The 19,407-nt window shown below is 37.0% G+C and overlaps 1 protein-coding gene across 2 annotated transcripts in view; it reads right to left on the bottom strand.

The window, feature by feature from the left end:
• Nucleotides 1-19,407, bottom strand: part of GABRB1 (gamma-aminobutyric acid type A receptor subunit beta1) — a 365,506-nt gene that overhangs the window by 221,303 nt on the left and 124,796 nt on the right. The window lies entirely within an intron of this gene.

Raw genomic sequence — 19,407 nt, forward strand, 5'->3', positions numbered from 1 at the left:
GACATCAGTGGTGGAACTGCTCATCAGTTCTTCTCTTACTCTCATTCCTGCTTTGTTTCAGGAATTTGTTTGAGGTCAGAGATAGGTTTGTACTTGAGTTTGCTTTCTCACCTCCTATAAAAGGTTACACTAAAAATTATAGAAAGGGAATGATTATTTTAGATCTGCAATTGTCTGTTTTTGTATTTTCTGGTTTTATTATTTTTTTAAATTTCAGTGAGAGGAAAGAAGAAAGGAGAGAGAGCGAGAAAGAGAGAGAGAGAGAGAGAGAGAGAGAGAGAGAGAGAGAGAGAGAGAGAGAAGTATCGTTCAGCTGCCTTCTGCAGTGCCCCAACTGGGGATCAAATCTCCAAACCAGGTATGTGCCCTGGCTGGAAATCAAACCTACCACCCTTTAGTGTATGGAACAATGCTCCAACCAAATGAGCCACATCAGACAGGGTTAAAGAAATCCAATAATACAAATGATTGTTGTCCATTAAAAAAAAAAAAATGGTAGCAATGACATCACAATGTTGGTGCAATGCCATTGCTTTACAGAGTGGTATGTACACTACATACCACTCACTAGTTGAGAAACATTGACTCACATCATGCCTCACATGTGGGCAAACTGTGCTTTATCTAGATCTCTGGATGGATATTTATGCATTTCTTAAGAATAACACAATATTCAGTCTGGATAATGAGTTTCAGTGCCCTTTAACCATTATATTCAAGAATGCTTACACTATTTACTCAGAAACCATCTTGCAATAATTCAAAGCTTATTATTTCTTGTTCAATGACAAGGATATATGCTATTTGCTATTAATCATGCAATATTCCCTTTAAATGTCTAAAACTTCCTTCCACCTTACCTTCAATTACAAAGGAACCCACAGGTTTATACACAATTCCCTTGTTAATTGCTACCATTCTTATCTGTGTTCTCTTTAAATTAACATCATACCTTTCCAGAGGGAAATGAATTAGAAAAATTCTGGATCTTTAGATTCCAAAATACCTTGATTCCAAGATCTACCACATGCAGAGCTATGTAACCATGACCAACTAACTTAACCCCTTATATTTTGAATGCCTCATTTTAGAAATAATAGCATTTTACTGGCTTACTGTGAGCATTACTTGGGAAAATTATGGTGAAGGTACTTTAGAAACTATAACATGCTACACAAATATTATCTTCAAAATTGCTCATTGCTATTTAAAGATTTATATCATACTTCCAAATTACATATTCATTTTCATAAGCATTTCTATTTTTAAAGAGATGCTTATTAAAGTACTTGTAGGCAGAGGACCTCTTTGACCATGAAAATAAGCAACCAACTGTGATCACTTGTAAGTTTTGGTGTTGGTTTCTTATTTGTAATTCAGCCAGTGTAAGATAAGTAATAACTAGCCAAAGACATGTTATTGTAAATTCTGCCATAGGAATCAGCATGATCAGCAATAGAATACATGTTTCAATGTGGGGGGGATGGTGGTGAGGGGAGGTGGGGAAGGGTATAGGGGTATAAATGGTGATGGACAGAGACTTGACAGTGTACAGATAATGTGTTGTAGAATTGTGCACCTGAAACCTTTATAATTTTGTTAACCAGTGTCACCCCAATAAATTCAATAAATAGGAAAAAATACTCATGTTGAATACCCATAAACTTCCAGAATCTCATGAGTGCTATGAAGGATTTCCTCAGAATAAGACCATGAAGTGAAATTCTTACTCCATATTCTCCTCAATAGTTTTAATGTGTACTGGGAAAACATTTATTATTGTCAAGTATGAAAGATTATAATGACAAAATAAAACTGTAATAATACACACTATAATTAAAATATGAGTTTGTGGTAAGTAAACATTGGAGAGTGAAAAGGAGAAAATAATGTAAGCAGGAGTAATCTCTGCATACATTTGAATGTGTGTGTATTTGGGGGGTTGGGGGTTGTGGGTGTGTGATTTTCCCTTCTCTTTCTGGAAACTGTTTTGTTTCCCGTAGAGAAAGAACTATACACATGCAGTAAGATCTTTGCTCTACACAACTCACACTATTTTCAATAAACATTGACTAAAAGTCACATCATGGTTTTAAATTAAAGCAATAACTTACCCTATTTTCAATAAGAAGTAATTCAGTGAAAATTTATGCTCCAATGTTACATTTGGAAATGGGTGATGTGGGACAAGTACCCTTCAGAAGGTTTCTTCCTAAGCATGTCTAAGGTTATTATTTTAATCTATAACCTGATTATATGATAAATGAAATAGAGACATATGAGATTCCTAACCTTAATAAAAACTTTTTGAAGTTAATGATAATGATAAACATTTTGGAAAGACCTAAAGCACAGCAATCTCTTCTTTTTGTACCATCTACATTGTACCTTACTCAAGACAATAATCTCTTTCTCCCAGAGGGTGCACTGTGGTTTTTATAACCCTTCATATCTACTATCACCATTCTTCTCCAAACCTTGTGAGATCGGCAAATTCTCTATGACAGACATTATGATCTACGTGTCTGAGAGATGATAAACTGTGCCTTAAATGCATTATTCTTTCCCTCTAAAGCTTAATATAAATATGAACAGTGACATCTGACTATAACAAAGCCTATGACATCATTTTGGTGTAGCCTATTTTGATATAGAAATGAAAAGATTAAAATTATTGTATTTTTTTCTCATACAACAGATTTTCTATTAATTCTTCATTAGTCCAAAGTGCAAGCACTCCAGGGAGAATGAAAGTTCAGGAAAAAAAATCAAAGGTATTAATAATTTGGTGGGAACCTCTAAAATAATTTTTCTTCCCAAGTATTTACAAGTATCCAATCTGCTTTCTCAGGTTTGCAAGCTACTCCTTAAATGGAAGTGGGACATATTTAGAAACTACAGGCCGTAGGGGATTCTTTGATACTGAGGCAAATTAATGGGATTAATGGGTATGAGAGAGCTAATGAAATTGGTCAGGCTAATTCAGGCATGACAAAATTCAATTCATTGAGGAAAAGGAAGATAGACGATAGCAAATTGGAGTACTCAATCGAGCTCCAGAAGGGCATACTTTTTAAATCTAAAAATGTTTAAAGAAATAAGAAAATACTTACAACAAATGAAAGTCATTCTTTTGAAGAATAAAAATTACACTTGTTTTAATAGCAGTTTAAATTCAGGGCAATTTTGACACCCCCCCACCCCCCTGCCCCGAACACATTAGGAACGTCTGGAGGCAGTTTCGTTGTGACAACTGGGAGTAATGCTGTGTGCTACTCGCATCTGTGGGGAGAGCCAGGGATGCCCCTATATACTGCACTGCACAGTACAGTTACCTCAGCACAGAATTATTTGATTCAAAATGTCAGTAGTGCCAGGGTTAAGAAACCCTACATTAGATGAATATATCTTTCTTTTTAGTATCATAAAAAATATCAAAATCTTCTATCATTATTTATTATGAAAAGTATGTACTCTAATATGTCTACCCCAAGACTTTAATATACCCCTTGACACTTTGTGAGTGGTGGCATTAGATCATGTATAATTTGCCACTTTACCATGAGAAATCATTTGATAAAAATCCATTAATTATCTAGCACCCAAATAGGGGAAAAGAGTTATGTGTTAGGCAAATATATTGAGGTATGCATTTTACCAGTATGAGCTCTAAGAAGACTTCATAGTGGGTTGGAAAAGTGAGCATCCCTTATTAGCTGCCTCCACAATCAGCAAATTTCAGTCTAATTTGTTAGTAAAGAGAAAAAATGGGGCTTTAACATCCTACAATATTGCATCCATTCATAAGGCCCATGCGAGCAACCCCTCCTTTTTAAATTATTTCAAAAAAGGCCACATGGGGGTTATGGTGGGATAAGGACATATATGTAATACCTTAATCAATAAAGAAATTTTTAAAAAATTAAAAATTTTCTTTTTTAAAAAGGCCACATATATAATCAGGTCATATATATATATTCCCAGGGTTCTTGCACACGTTTGTATTTTATCTTTCATCATGTGAATATACATTATAAGGGGTCCCAAATACAAATCTCTCTTTCCTGAAAATTATTTTTCCATTGTACATGAACTCAATATCTGCTCTTTCCAAAGCTAAGGTTGTTTTCTCCCAAAGGAGGACTGTAGTAGAGCTGTGCATTGTTGTTTACCACTTTTACAGTCCCTTTGTGATAGAAACTGCCCTGTCTACAGCCCTTGCTGGTTGAGCAAGGCCAAGTTCTATATCATTTAATATTGTCCCCATCCACCTTGAAAATGGAGACTAGATATCTTGCTTAAGAGCACTTGATCCACAGGCAGGCAATAAACTTGTGCCTGGCTCAAAAAGATGAGACGGATCAATCAGAGTCCTCTCCCAGAAATTTGCTATTGGATAAAGGATCTGAGACAATAGATGTATGACCAGTGCAAAGGTCATGATATTAACTAGGGTTGCACTGCTATTATGAGGTTTGGAGATGGGAGAGATTCTGAATGAAAAGAAGAAGCCACCCTACAAAGGAAGAAAGAAAATAAAGATGCAGAAAATAGCCATCAGAGGAAGGGTCTGATATTGTTATAGAATGAACAACCAAGTTCACAGAGACTTTCTACTTTTATTTCTAGTTCTTACGAGGTCTGGACATGTTCAATAATTCAACCTCTAATGAGTGCTCTTGTCTCATTATGACAAACTCCACTTTCCTTGTGCTAAGTTGATTCCATCTTTATTTCCTCTAATCAGAAAGAGCCATATTAATGATGCTGATCAACATCCATATTAGAATCTCATTAAACAATAATTATACACATTAAGGAAACCCAGGAAAAACAATCATCTGGTCCATCTCCTGATTTAAAAAAAAGAAAGAGGTATTATGAGAAATCTGAGACCCAGAGCTACTAAATGACTGAATAAAAAGGGGTGGGGAAGACATATTAGTTTTATTAACCAAGAGAACAAGGAGAGAGAGGGAAAACATTTACTTCTATCAAGACAATCCTCTGTCAACCACAATGAAGAAGTAACCTGGAGACTAAGTGTAATAACTAATACCTCCTGCAAAGATAGGACAAAGAAAACCATACAATTTGCATCTCATGAAAACGAAATATAGTAATAAATGGCCTGACAAATAAACCAATATAAGCTGTAATTGAAATGAACCACACAACATCTGTTTCTAATGGAACCTCCAGTTTAAATTAATGTTTTGCATATTACTGTCACCATTATGTACATCTGCAACAGAAATTCATCATTGTATCTGTAGATAGGCTGTTAATTTCTAAACTTTTATCTTACCATCATTTAGTATTATGTTAATATTCATTCTGCATATGTTTGTTGTGCTTACTTCTTCGTCATGTTCTGTTGTATCTTTAAAATACAGGCATTCTTTTTTTTTTTTTTTTTTTTTTTTTTTAATTTTTTAATTAAATCTTTATTGTTCAGATTATTACATTTGTTCCTCTTTTTTCCCCCCATAACTCCCCTCCTCCCAGTTCCCGCCCCACCATCCGCCCTCACTCCCCACCCACTGTCCTCATCCATAGGTGCACGATTTTTGTCCAGTCTCTTCCCGCATCTCCCACACCCCTTTCCCCCCCAAGAATAGTCAGTCCATTCCCTTTCTATGTCCCTGATTCTATTATAATCACCAGTTCATTCTGTTCATCGGATTATTTATTCACTTGATTCTTAGATTCACTTGTTGATAGATGCATATTTGTTGTTCATAATTTGTATCTTTACCTTTTTCTTCCTCTTCCTCTTCTTAAAGGATACCTTTCAGCATTTCATATAATCCTGGTTTGGTGGTGATGAACTCCTTTAGCTTTTCCTTATCTGTGAAGCTCTTTATCTGACCTTCAATTCTGAATGATAGCTTTGCTGGATAAAGTAATCTTGGTTGTAGGTTCTTGGTATTCATCACTTTGAATATTTCTTGCCACTCCCTTCTGGCCTGCAAAGTTTCTGTTGAGAAATCAGCTGACAGTCGTATGGGTAGTCCCTTGTAGGTAACTGAGTTTCTTTCTCTTGCTGCTCTTAAGAGTCTCTCTTTATCTTTTGCTCTTGGCATTTTAATTATGATGTGTCTTGGTGTGGTCCTCTTTGGATTCCTTTTGTTTGGGGTTCTCCGCGCTTCTTGGACCTGTAAGTCCATTTCTTTCACCAGGTGAGGGAAGTTTTCTGTCATTATTTCTTCAAATAGGTTTTCAATATCTTGCTCTCTCTCATCTTCTGGCACCCCTATAATTCTGATGTTGGTACACCTGAAGCTGTCCCAGAGGCTCCTTACACTATCCTCGCATTTTTGGATTCTTTTTTCATTTTGCTTTTCCGGTTGGGTGTTTTTTGCTTCCTCGCATTTCAAATCATTGACTTGATTCTTGCGCTCCTCTGTTCTGCTGTCGGGAGTCTGTATAATATTCTTTATTTCAGTCAGTGTATGCTTAATTTCTAGTTGGTTCCCCAATATAACATCGAGGGTCTCATTAGTTTTCTTGTAGATCTCATTAAGTTTATCGGCGGCTTCTAAACAGTTCTTGAGAGACCTTAAAAGTGTGGTTCTGAACTCTAGATCTTCCATTGACAATTTTGTCCTGTTTCTTTGTCTCCGCATTTTGTTATGCTTCCTTGGTGCACCCCCTAGTGGTCTTTGTTTGTGGTTTTATAGTTAAATCTTGATGTAGCTAATTCCAGGGAGGGTTTGACCTCCAGGCCAAGTGGCTATGAGAATCAGCTGTGTCAGCAGTGAGAGAACTTCTGTCCTCTAGGGAGGTGCTAATCTGGTGTTTGCCTGAGGCTATCTGGCAAATGCCTCTGTGCAGGGCTTGGGCGGGGCGGGTCGCACAGGATCAACAGGGTGGGCCTGAGAGAGCAGTGATGGCGGCTCTCAGTCCTGTCCCCAGGGGCTCTGCCTCTCTGAGTCCCAGCACCCGCTGCAAAGCTCGGAGAGAAAGCTGCACTCGCTCTGACCGAAGCCAGGCAGACCCGCTTCTCCCGTTTGAGTCTGGGTCCCTAAAGACTCGCCCGGATCTGGAGCTCAGAGTCTGCGACTCCCTCCCGATTGAAAACGCCAACCGCGCCCTCCGCCGCCAGCCCGCTCCGCGCGCGCACTCCGCACCTCAGAATTTGACTTCAGCACTGCGCCTCCTCTGAGTGTCCGTATGCGTTTCTCTTTCCTCCTAGTTGTAGGACTTCCACTCAGCCAGCGTTCCTGTGGTTCTGGGTGATGTCCCTTCCGTTTTTTGGTTTCACTTTTGAAGTAGTTGTTCAGAGCAGCAAACTCCGGCGTTAACCTATGCCGCCATCTTGGTTCTCCAAATACAGGCATTCTTATTGTTGCCAAAGCCCACATTCTTATTTATTATTGGTATTTATTTATTTATTTTTTTTACCAACTGTAGCCTCATGCTATGCCTCAGAGATCATAATCTTTTTTTTACCTTTGTCTCATCCTAAATAACCCCATTTGGTTCATCCATCTGTGTAGTCGGATATTTTTGTCAGCCTTGCATTGTGTTCTGAACAATTTCGTAATTAACCAACTTTGTCAGTGAATAAAAACATTAAGAGTTATAGGCCTATACCAAATGAGAGTCACATGGGCACATTGTGATATATGAAACACATATGACATTGGCATGACAACTAAAGTATGTACTTGTGTTCTGAAGTAAAGACCTACATGAGAGTCTCACTAGATGAAGCTGAGATGACATCAATATAAGAAGTTCAGCATTTGTAATTTAATATCTATTGTAGAAACTATAAATACTCATTTTCTTTAAAAATATAACATTTTTCTATACAAGGAATCCAATTTCTTAAAATGGATATGATAAAATATTTGTTTCATTTGGTAACAGTTTAAATGTCTTATGTTCTAGAACCTAAAGACTCAAATTCTCAAATAATTAGAGTTGTTTCCATGGTAAGATATATTGAAATGGGCCTGAAGCAGGGACAGTTTTCTAGAAACTTCTCAGTCAAAAAGATCTTAGGTTCTTAGAGTAATTAATTCATTTTGTCAACATTTAATGATTATTGACTATACAGGGGTGAGCAAAAATAGGTATATAGCTGTGAGTACACAAATCATGAATTTATTCTTGAATTATTATTAATCAATTATTGCATTATGTATTATTATTATTATTAAGCTACTTTTGCCTACCCCTGTATTTAAATAATTGTATTATACCAGATGCCTGGGAGAAAAAATTGAATACATTTCCCCTGCCTGCCTCAAGTAACTCATAGGCCAGTGGGTGAGACTCAGCATTGCTTGTTTCTAAGCTGGCCCGCTGCCCTCCGTAGGCTTCTTAGTTCTTCCATCACCCGTGTAACCAAATTTCTGCATGAAATTCCCTCCAGTCGACATACTCAGAGAGCTTGGAGTGGTTCCACTTTTCTTTATTGGCAGCTACCTACTCAAGGAGACAAAATTATTAAGTAGGAGAATATCAGTTTAACAAGCTCTGGTATTAACCTGCAGAATAGATAAATAAGTCAGAGTTGAGTTATCCCTGACAGGGGAGTGAAGAAGAGGAAACAGTGTGCGAAACACTTAAAGGCAGAATTTGGTGACCTTTTGATTGGGGGATTAGAAGGAAGCATCAAAGATGACCACTTGGTTTCTGACCTTAGTGAGTAAGATAACAATGAGAACTGAAGATTTGGAGCTGAGGATGACTAATGTGTTTTGGGCTGGTTTGTTTTGTGGGTGTCTGTGGCATTTGAACGTAGAGGTACCAAGTAAGTCCTTATGGGCCAGAACAGGACTCGGGGAGAACAAACAGCTATGTGAGTCATGTTGATAGATGAAGCCCTGGAAATGGATTAGCTCACCATGGAGACAGTGCAAGGTGAGAAGAGGACAGAACCCCTGGGAAATATGATTCTAAGATTAGTCACTCATTCCTTTGAGTTCCCACAACACTCTCCTACTTTGATTGTAGCACTTATTTTGTAATTACTTCTCAGTCCCACTAGATTTTGAACTCCTTAAGGACACAAGTTTCTATATTTAGGCCCTAGCATAGTGGACAGTGGATAGCAGCTGCTCAGATATGTTAGCTAAGTGTGACTTAGGTAATGCTGTGTGTTTTGGGTCACCTTATATTAGCACTAAGCATGTTAGTGCAAATTCATCTTAAATTCTGAAAAACTGGTCACCCTTAGATAATATACATAAGGACTTTCAGTTAACTAAAAAATTAATAATCCAGAATTCTATTTGCTAACCACTCAAGATTAATGAGTCTATAACTCCCACTAATATAGAAAATTGATAAATTTCTGGGAGATGGTAAAAACACCTGGCATTAAAAGCAAAGTTACTTTTTAGGAATGAATTCACAGTGACTTTCAACATTTTTAAGTATATCAAATGAAATTTCATTGATAGTTCCAAAACCTTGGAAGTATAAGCCTATTTATACTAAAGCTTTAAAAATGGATCTCTATTCAGTGAAACTTTCAAGCTCATTTACAAGTTAGTCAATATTCAAAACTATAAATAAAATAATATTAGATTGATGATTAATTTATCAGGAAAATGATTCATAAACTTCACTGACATTTTAAACAATATAATTAATTATATATGACACACTAGATTATTTTCAAAGTTCCTTAGTTCTAGAGGATCATAAAAAATTAGTGTGTCTATTTTCCCCAATATCTAAATAAGAGCAGAAATCAAATCAGCTACATGGAGGATCTAGTGAAATATTCATAATGTGGCGGTTGACGATTCTGAGTTGAGCTATGAATATATGACCAGAACGGTAAGCAGTATATGGAACTCAGGGCAACTCGAAAAAGCCAACTAGGCAGTGAGTTAAGCTGGGATAGGATATGAGAATCAGAATTAAACCAAGATTCTATCAAAACACACACGCACACTGCTTAGAAGAGATGGAAAATAAATGACATAATTTTCTAGCCTAGGAACATAGTTTTCTCTTGTGATTTGCGATCTTGCAATGTGTATAGAGTAGTCAACAGCAAGGATTTTAGGTCTGGAACTGTTTTGTTGGAGGAGAATAAGACCTTAGGAAAGCTTAACAAAATTAATGGGGTGGCCCTGGTGGACACGGCTCAGTTGGTTGAGTGTTGTCTCCCATGCACCAAGAGGTCACCAGCTTGATTCATGGTCAGGTCACTGCTTGATCCCCAGTAGGGGGTGTGCTGGAGGCAGCCAATCATTGGTTCTCTCTCCTCGATGTTTCTCTCTCTCTCTCTCCTCTCTCTCTCTCCTCTCTCTCTCTTGCTCTCTTAATTTTTAAAAAGTTATAGGGTGGAAAAGAAGGGATTGTTAATGGATGCAGTAATCTCTCTTTTAGTAATCAAATATTTCTGATAATCTCTTAGAACTTTTAAATACCTTCCCAGGAAGAAATCCTTAGCTAACTCTGAGGAATCTTATTTTCAGACTTTCAAAGGGGAAGATGGATTTCCACCAAATTATTAATTCTGGGAGACTGTGGGTAATGATCTCTTGGACACCAAGGAACTCTCCAAATAGAATGGGTAGCAAATTATAATACCCAAATTTCAACTTTATCATGTTCTCTTAATAAAAGTTTGGTGACTACCTATTCTTTCTATCTACTTAAATAAATAAAAAAGTCTTCTATATATACTACTTTTTTAATCATGAAAATTGTTACCTTTTCCACAGCTATTTATTTATTCACTGTTTTTTATTTGTTTATTGCTTATCAACCTCTCTCCCTCCATCCCATTTTTTTTGTCACCAGCCAATTGGTATTTTGGTGGGCAACACTTTGTGTGTTGCTCATGCTCATACAGTTATATAGGAACACATACACATATAGATGGAGCTTTTGTCATTACTTTTAAAATATATCTGGCATGGCTCAGTGGCTGAGTTTGACCTATGAACCAGCAGGTCACGGTTCAATTTTCCCCCCTGGGCACATGCCCAAGTTGCAGGCTCGACTCCCAATGTGGGGCATCCAGGAGGCAGCCGATCAATGATTCTCTCTCCCTCTCTCTTCCTCTCTGAAATCAATAAAAATATTTTTTAAATAAAATATAGCATTATATTCAGTTCTGTGACTCTTTCTTTCCTTAATGGTACAGCACAGAAATTCCTCCAAATCAATGGGTAGAGATATAGCTTCTTCCATTTAATGGCTACAAAGACACTATCATATGGAAATTAATCATAATTATATTAATGTTCATTGAAGTTGTTTCAAAATTTTTACAACTATAAATAATTCTGCAATAAAGCGCTGTTTTTCAATAGATAGATGATAGATAGATAGATATCAAATACTGGTATTTATTGCATCTTTTGCCTAGTATAATACTATTCTCAGGAGTTTAATATGATAACTTGCTAAAGTAAATAAAAATAAAGCCACAGTCTGCTCCTTTGGTAGCACCATTTTCTAAATATGGAGCTAAATTCAAATTTATAAAAAACATGGTCAGGTTTACAGAACCAAAGAGCTACATAAATATCCATATTGGCCATCACCAGTGGCTCAAACTCATTTTGAGCATCTGCTCAAATTTCTGTTGGTCTTCTATTGGATCTGGCTAAAAAGTGACTTGGCAGACTGCTGCAGGGAAGGATCTTGGCAATGTTATGCTATATAATGAGAGAGGAAGGGAAAAAAAATCAAACTCTAGAAATTTCTTTGGAAGCATGGAAAGAATGGTTTGTAAATTCTGAAGCTAATAGTTCTGATAAATTTAATTTCCCTCTCATGTAACTTCATAGTCATCCTTGGTCCATTATCAAACATGCATATTTAAGTACAGACTGGACCCAGCGAGGAATAAGACCTCCATGCTAACACCATGCCAAAACAAACTGAGCCATCAACTAAGTTTTAATATATATATATATATATATATATATATATATATATATATATTATTGAATTCAGAGAAGAAGGAAGAGGGAGAGATAGAAATATCAATGATGAGAGAGAATCACTGACTGGCTGCCTCCTGCATTCCTCCCTGGGGATCGAGCCTGCAACCCAGGCATGTGTCCTGACTGTGAATGAACTGTGACTTCCCAGTTCATAGGTTGACGCTCAACCACTGAGCCACACTGGCTGGGCTCAACTAGGTGTCTGGCTAAAATAGAATGTTGAAATCTAGTTTAAGATTCATTGTTCATTACTTCTGTGATCTTGAAGCAAATTTGTCAACTAGTCTGAAAAATCAATCTTCTTATATATGTGATGGGCAGGAAAATGATCAGCAAGTCTGCTGGAATAATAACTTGAAATAAGGTACGTAATAGTCTAAAAAACTTTGAAAATTATAGTTGAATAAATAAGGAAAACCAAGTAGCTTAACACATTACATAACAAGTTAGTATATAACATATTTTTTTATTCTCTTTAGCTATCAAGTTTAATGAGAGCTGCCTATTACTGAAGGTTTAATTATATGGCAAGTAGTTTATTAAGTGTTTCCTATATATTATTTAAATGTTGCAACAACTCTATGAAGTTGAATTTAACATTTCCTTTTTATAGATGAAACTGAGTTTTAGGAATGCCCAAAGCAACTCTGCTGGGAAATGCCAGAGCTGCAATTCTGAACCCAACTCTGTCTTACTTTAAATTCCACTGTGTCACATAACAAGCAATGTCCTAAGTATGTATTACAAGCACAAAAGGTTTTCATCCTAGGACATGGCTTTTATCTCTTAAGACTGACTTCTTTGCTTTTTTATGGATGCCAATTAATCATTAACATTCAGTTCTAATGTAGACTTTTCAGTCCTCTCTGATGTGTTACCCATGAACTCCCCTTCATCAGCTGGTGGTGACAATGAAGGCCACTGCCATGCTCTTATCCGTGGGCCGCAGCATCCCCACGGAATGCTAAACACAATCAATTGTTCATCACTACTCTGGATGATTCTTCAGATGTTAGCTGAGGGAAAGATGACATTTTTGTTCCATAATAATCCTCGAAGAGTACAGAAAGGAGAATGATTTTCTGATGGTAGAATGTCTTTCACATTAAAAAATATTTTACCACTTCCAAGTAAAAGCCTCCTTAATCATTAGTTAAGGCAGAAACTATATTTCCCTTGCTAGAAATTATTTCTAAGTGACAGACTAAAAGCAAACTTGGCACATGCCTACAGGTTAAGAATCTCTTCCTTTAGATTGTGTTTATTTTGCCTAACACTCTAGAAGAAGCGGGTGAGCATACTTTGGTTGAAGGTAGGGGCTACTATATTCTACATCCATGCCTCTAACACCAAGATGATGGAATGCTAAAAGAAGGAACTATCCATGCCCCAAACAGAATCATGACCACTGACCCTGAAATCACCTTCTCCATTTCCACCCCCATTCTCAGTGAATGAAACAATCACCCACCCTATTGATCAAATCAGAAACTGAGAGTCTTTCTTGACTCTCTTCTCTTCTTTACCTTTCACATTAAATAAATCAATAAAACCTGGCACTTCTATTTCATAAAAATATCTCTTTATTCTATTTACAGCTACTATAATCTAGTTGGGCCTTTATCATTTCTCACCTGATTTACGGGGTTTAGGCTCCTAACTAGCCTTCTGCTTTCAGTCTTGCTCTTCCCTGATCCATTTGTTGTGGCAGATAAAGTGTTATTTCAATTTTTTAAATTGCAAATATGATTATGTTGCCCCAAAGTTTCAACTTTCAATGGGCCCACAATGTTATGAGGTTAAAAATACAAACTCCCTCGGGGCAAGCAATGTGCTCTCTCTGCTTCTGTCTCTCCAGCTGCACTTCTTACTTGATTCCATTTTTACTCTGTCATCCAGCCACTCTGGTCTCTTCTCAGTTACTCAAACACAATGTATTTTCTATTGTTGTGAAGTCTTGGCCTAGAACACTCATTCATCCTCTCCTGCCCTTTTGCCTGGTTACCCCTTACTGATGGAGGCCTCAAATTGAAAGCCAAATGGTAACTTTTTCCCCTCATCAGAAGCTAGAGGGTCTGGGTTCGGCCCCTCATATGCTCCCACAGTGCCTTCTCATCACAGCCTGTCCAGGGCAGCCTGCTGGGTGCTCTTCTATTTCCTCCACGGTACTGCGAACTCCATGAGGGTGCATCTGTTTTGTGATTCCCAAGTGCTCAGCACAGGGCCTGCAGTCTAGTGAAGGCCCAAAGCCTACTTGTCCAATCAATGGACTAGAGTATGAGAAAAATCCCTAGGCAGCGGCGCAGTTAAAAAACAATTTAAAATTACAGTGGAGGTACTATTACTAACATACTATTAGTCTGAATGGGGGTAGAAAAACAGGGGTCATATAAAGGGAAAAGAGAGATAAAAATAGCAAGGAAAGAGAATAGATTTAAATTGGTTGCTGTAAGTATGGGGGAGGCAGAAAAGAATATAGGTGCTAGAAAAGTACTAAATTTAGAAAAACACCGATGCTTTTGGTTTGGATATTAATTTGAAGTGCTTAAAGTAGAGATATAAATACTATAGATGATATAAGGGAGTGGAGAGATCAGGGGTACAGATTAATGAGTCCTTATCAACACTAAGGCTACCAGATTAAATAAAATTATCAAAGTATTAAGGCAAGACAAGGGCCCTGGACAGAAGCTTAGTGCCTATCAGTGTTTCTTTTTCCACTGACTGAGAACCAAAATGCTGTTTTAGTGTGTGAATGCAAGCATTTCATCTGTCATCACTCAAGCGATGGAGTATTGCTGAGGATGAATAGCATAAGTATCCAAATCTATAGATAACGCTCCAAACACGTATTAACAAACTCCAATCTTTAGCTGAGAAAAGTGTTTTCTCATGTAAAGTGCAAGATGTAAAGGACAAGTAAAGCTCACTTTTTAAAGCATATTATTATTTTTTTTTAGTGGGCCCTATCCACCCACTAAGGGAGGTGGGTGGATGTTTCAAAGTTAGACATCAGCTACAAAAATGGATCAGAATATTGTACCACCCAGCCAATCAAATTTCTAGTTAAATTGTGGAGTCACATTCCAACACATTCCTTTTAAGCATATTTAAAAGGTATTAATTTAGTCATTTTCTAACCTTTGTAGCACTTAAAATTATTTTCTAAATATGTTACCTTTAAAAAAAAATCCATGTGGCAAACTTGGTTTGCTAAAGAGAATAATCTAAGGGTCTGGAGAAGTGAATTTTAAGCATATGGATAATCTTTGGCAAGTCGAATTCCCAGACAGGGAGCTCTTTCATCTGATAAAGTGAGTACATTGCTTAGATCAATGATTCTCACACTCAATGTACGTAATTTCCACCAGGACTACTTGGGCCACTTCGTATGATTCTGAGGAGAACTGTTCTGAAATTTATATTTTTTGATAGATGCTTCCAAGGAGAGTAGTATGCTATTAATTTTCAGAATATAATTTGAGAAACAGTGACCTTGGTATTCCCTAAGTGTTCTTCAGGTTCCTAAATGAGCAATGACTATGCTTTCATTCATCCTATAAAATCTGCTCCTGTCTCCACTTATGTCATTTTCAATTTTATCAGTTTCCTTTTACACTCTCTTTCCATTGCAGCCAAAGGAACTGTAGGCCTGAAAATGTCTTGGTGTCACCTATAAAAATGACATTTTCACGAATACAAAAAGAGGAAAAGGGGGAGACTGAGAAAGAGAAAGTTCTATTACTTTCTGGTACTATGAGTTTTCCTGTACCTCCAACTTACTTCTGGTTTTGCACATTTATTTTTAAAACATGTAACGCTGAAGCAAACTGAAAATCGAATCCCCTGGTCAGATGTGAGGAGAAATCAAGAATCAGCAAACGGTGTGGCCACTAAAGTAATATCTTCAATCATAATGCTGAATTTTATTTCCTAATAGCAACTTGAGTTCCTTCCAATATTCCACACTTACTCTTGAGCTACTTCCCCAGCCTGAACATGGGAGAGACTGAAGGACAGGAGAGATCTCATATAAAAATGTCAGAAAGAGCCTTTGGGAGAAAAAAAAAAAGGGTATGCTGATGTATTTTCTCATCTGCATTGAGCAATGTGTATTTTGGTACCGTGTTAAAATTCCTCAAGCAATTTCTCTAATGCCACAAGTTTAAGGAGTTCTCTATGAATGAGTCAGCCTTGGAGTTGCCATGGTAACAATTTTCATCCCTTTGGAGTCAGTCCCCTTCTGATGTTGTCACTGAAATGCCTTAATTTCAGGAGGATCTGAGGTTCCCATTACATTTAAATATTCATTATGTTATATATGCATTCCCTGATTTTACAAGATCACCTGAATAGAAATGGTTTTTAGAGATCTATGAATAGACATGCTGCATCATGCTCATTTCTTCCACAAGATGAAAGACAAGTCAATAAAAATCCTTTCTGTTCTCACAGTACAATCTCTCCCTCCCTCAATCCATCCCCTTTCTTGGGTGTAAGTGTGTGCATGTATGTGTGTAATCAGTGTCCTTCATATTTGGAATATTTGAAGAGGAAACTCTGCATAGCCATCATGAGCCCCAGTTTTCAGGAGCGTGGTAGAAAATTCATGCTGGCTTGCCACCCTGCAGCTGCACATGAATGCAAATGATGGCTATAGTCTAGTATGGAGTCACTATGGGCAGCATTTTTGTGGTTTCCTGATTTGTATTTTAGGGAAGATTCACTTGGAAGAATACAATTGTTTGTACTTGCTGTACCTCCAAAAAGAGATGACCAGACGCCTCTTTGACAAGCAAGGTTCTCAACAATCTTCTCAACCTACTTTTCCAACATTTTCCCCCCTTAACTACCTGCTCACTTAGGTGTACCCTGCTATAGACACAAAGGGTTGCTTATTATTTCACTTACATTCTTGTATTTTTCCTTATCTATGCCTTTGGTTGTATTTTCCTCTTCTTGGAAGTCAAAATTCTACTTACCCACTAAACTAAACTGGTTTAGTCCAGTTTCCTCAAAGACCTTCCAATCCTCGGTTCAAGCCAAATTAATCTTTCCCTTACCCTGGCCTTTGTTACCTTGTTAAGGTCTCTACTATAACATTTACCCATTCCACTTGGAATGGTCATGATTAAGCTATTCACTTATCTCCTACTTTATGTTTTTGAGACTGTGGTCCATGTCTCATTTATCTTTGTATGCCCGCAAAATCTAGAACATAGACACAATAGATGTTAAGTAGATTTAAATATGTTGATATAAACTGAATAAATCATTGTCACCATGGCCAGGGAAACAGCCAACTGAGGAGATTTGGGGATCTGATTGTTCATAACATGGCAAAGCAGTCATATGCACATAGGTCGGTCTTCTCTCTAATGCATTATACATGAGCACTCCTTTCTTAGTTGAGCATGATGTGCTGTTAGCTGTGATAGTTCCCCTAAAATCCACTGTGGAGCTGCACTTTTAGAAACTGTAATCAAATAGTATCACAATTGGAGGATAGAATTTGGAGTCAACAAGAACTGAATTCAAAGCTTTGCCTTTTACTAGCTCTGTTACCAAGTCAATCTTTCTGAGGTCCAGTTTCCTCATCATTTTATTGGAATTCATTGAGATAATGTAATAAAGACTTAGCATAGCACTTACTACATAATTACATATTTAACAAATAGTAGTTCTTACTACTGCAAGTGTAACTCAGGGATACCCCAAGAGGTTGCTTTATTTCCATTGTTCTCACAATACTACTGGCATCCCCTTTGTGGTTGTTATATAGTACAGGAAATAGTTCTCTGAGGGTGTGCCATGTCCACAGTAATTAATTTTATACATATTTGACCATACTGTGGTCAAACGACTTCCCCTGGCTAGCCACAACTCTAATTAAAAGATAGACCTATAAAGACTGGGCAGTGGGCAATAAATTGTCCTTGAATATTCATTCTGCACATTATGTTTGCTCTGTACTGAACAGAGACTCTTAAAAGTAAAGACACACAGAAGAGAACACAGTTAGGAGCATGGAGCAGAAACAAAGACACACAGAGAAGATGCAGTATGTAGAAAAAAGGGAGACTAGCAAGGGTTGCTGCCAAAAGCAGTGGGATCAGATGTGTTTACAGGTAAAGCAAAGACAAGTAGCTGAGTCATTTGAATGGTACTGCTGAGGATCTCTAGAGCTAATCCTGAATCCTAAATCCTATTACTCAGTGAAGGCTAGCTATTAGGGTGCTTAAGACTATTGTGGGTGCTGACTCATCCATGTATTAGCAACTCAAATAATCGTAACTGGGCTATTCTCTTTATAAGCTGAAAGTGCCAAGCTTAGGATCTTACTATTTTTGACTTAGACATATCTACTGTTTGAAACCTACCCCAAGGTAATCTCTTATTCACCTACCAACTATTTTTTGAGTTGTTACTATTATCTAGGCATTCTCCTAAGCATTGGAACCTCAGGGGATTTACTTCTTCCCTCCTCTATGCTACTCCTATGCCTTAGTATTAAACTGAGCATGCCACATTGCATTTATCTAGTTACATGTCTGTACTCCTTCCTGGACTCTGCCTTATAGGAAGGAAGTGTTTATGCGTTGTTGTTTTTTACCATGTTATGCACAATATCCAGAGTATAATACACATTTATCAGCACTCTTGGATGTTTGCATTGATGAATAAATTGATCAAACAATGCCCTCATTCAGACACATAGTATGTTCAACTTCTACTGTAAATTTAATTTCTAGCTATGAAACGGTGAACACCTGCCCCATCCAAGCTTACGTTAATTTATTTGGCATATAAATAAGGATTTTTTGAAGTTCACATGTTGAAAAGTTCTAGATTTTGTTCCTTTATTGAAGTCTTTAATTTCATTAATCCTCTAATTTTGCCCTAAGTACAGTCTATCTCAGAGATTTTTGGCATTGCCAAAATAAGGACTTGAGGTAAGCATTTCTGGTATTTCACAGATACTTTTTTTTTTTGATACAGTGTCATAGAAGACACAGTGATCTATTTATGAGCCATTTAATTACCCCTCCCAAGGAAAATCACCAATCCCCTTTATTTGTAACTACCTCCATATATCTAAAAATAAATATTGATTGCAAACTCTTAAGGACAGAAGCTTAGTTGTAATTTTTAAAGAGGTTTTGTTGTATTTAGTCTTGAGTATGTTTTTTAATTGGTTTGATAACGAGATTCCACAGAAGAATAATTCCTGAGAAGACTTTGACAAGAGAAGTAGCCAATAAAATACTGTGAAAGTTATAACTGGTATTCAGAAGAAAGCCTTAAACTAATTAAGTTCCTTCACTCAAGTCCATAGAAAGTGAGAAGGAAGGGGATATTTATTTTTTATTTTTAAATCATCACCAGAGGACATATTTCTTGATTTTAGAGAGAGAGGAAAAGAGAGGGAGAGAGAAAAACATCAATGTGAGAGAGAAACATGAACCTATTGCTTCTC

The sequence above is a fragment of the Myotis nattereri genome (genome assembly GCF_964212035.1).
Source record: "Myotis nattereri genome assembly, chromosome: 1".
Lineage (NCBI taxonomy): Eukaryota > Metazoa > Chordata > Mammalia > Chiroptera > Vespertilionidae > Myotis > Myotis nattereri.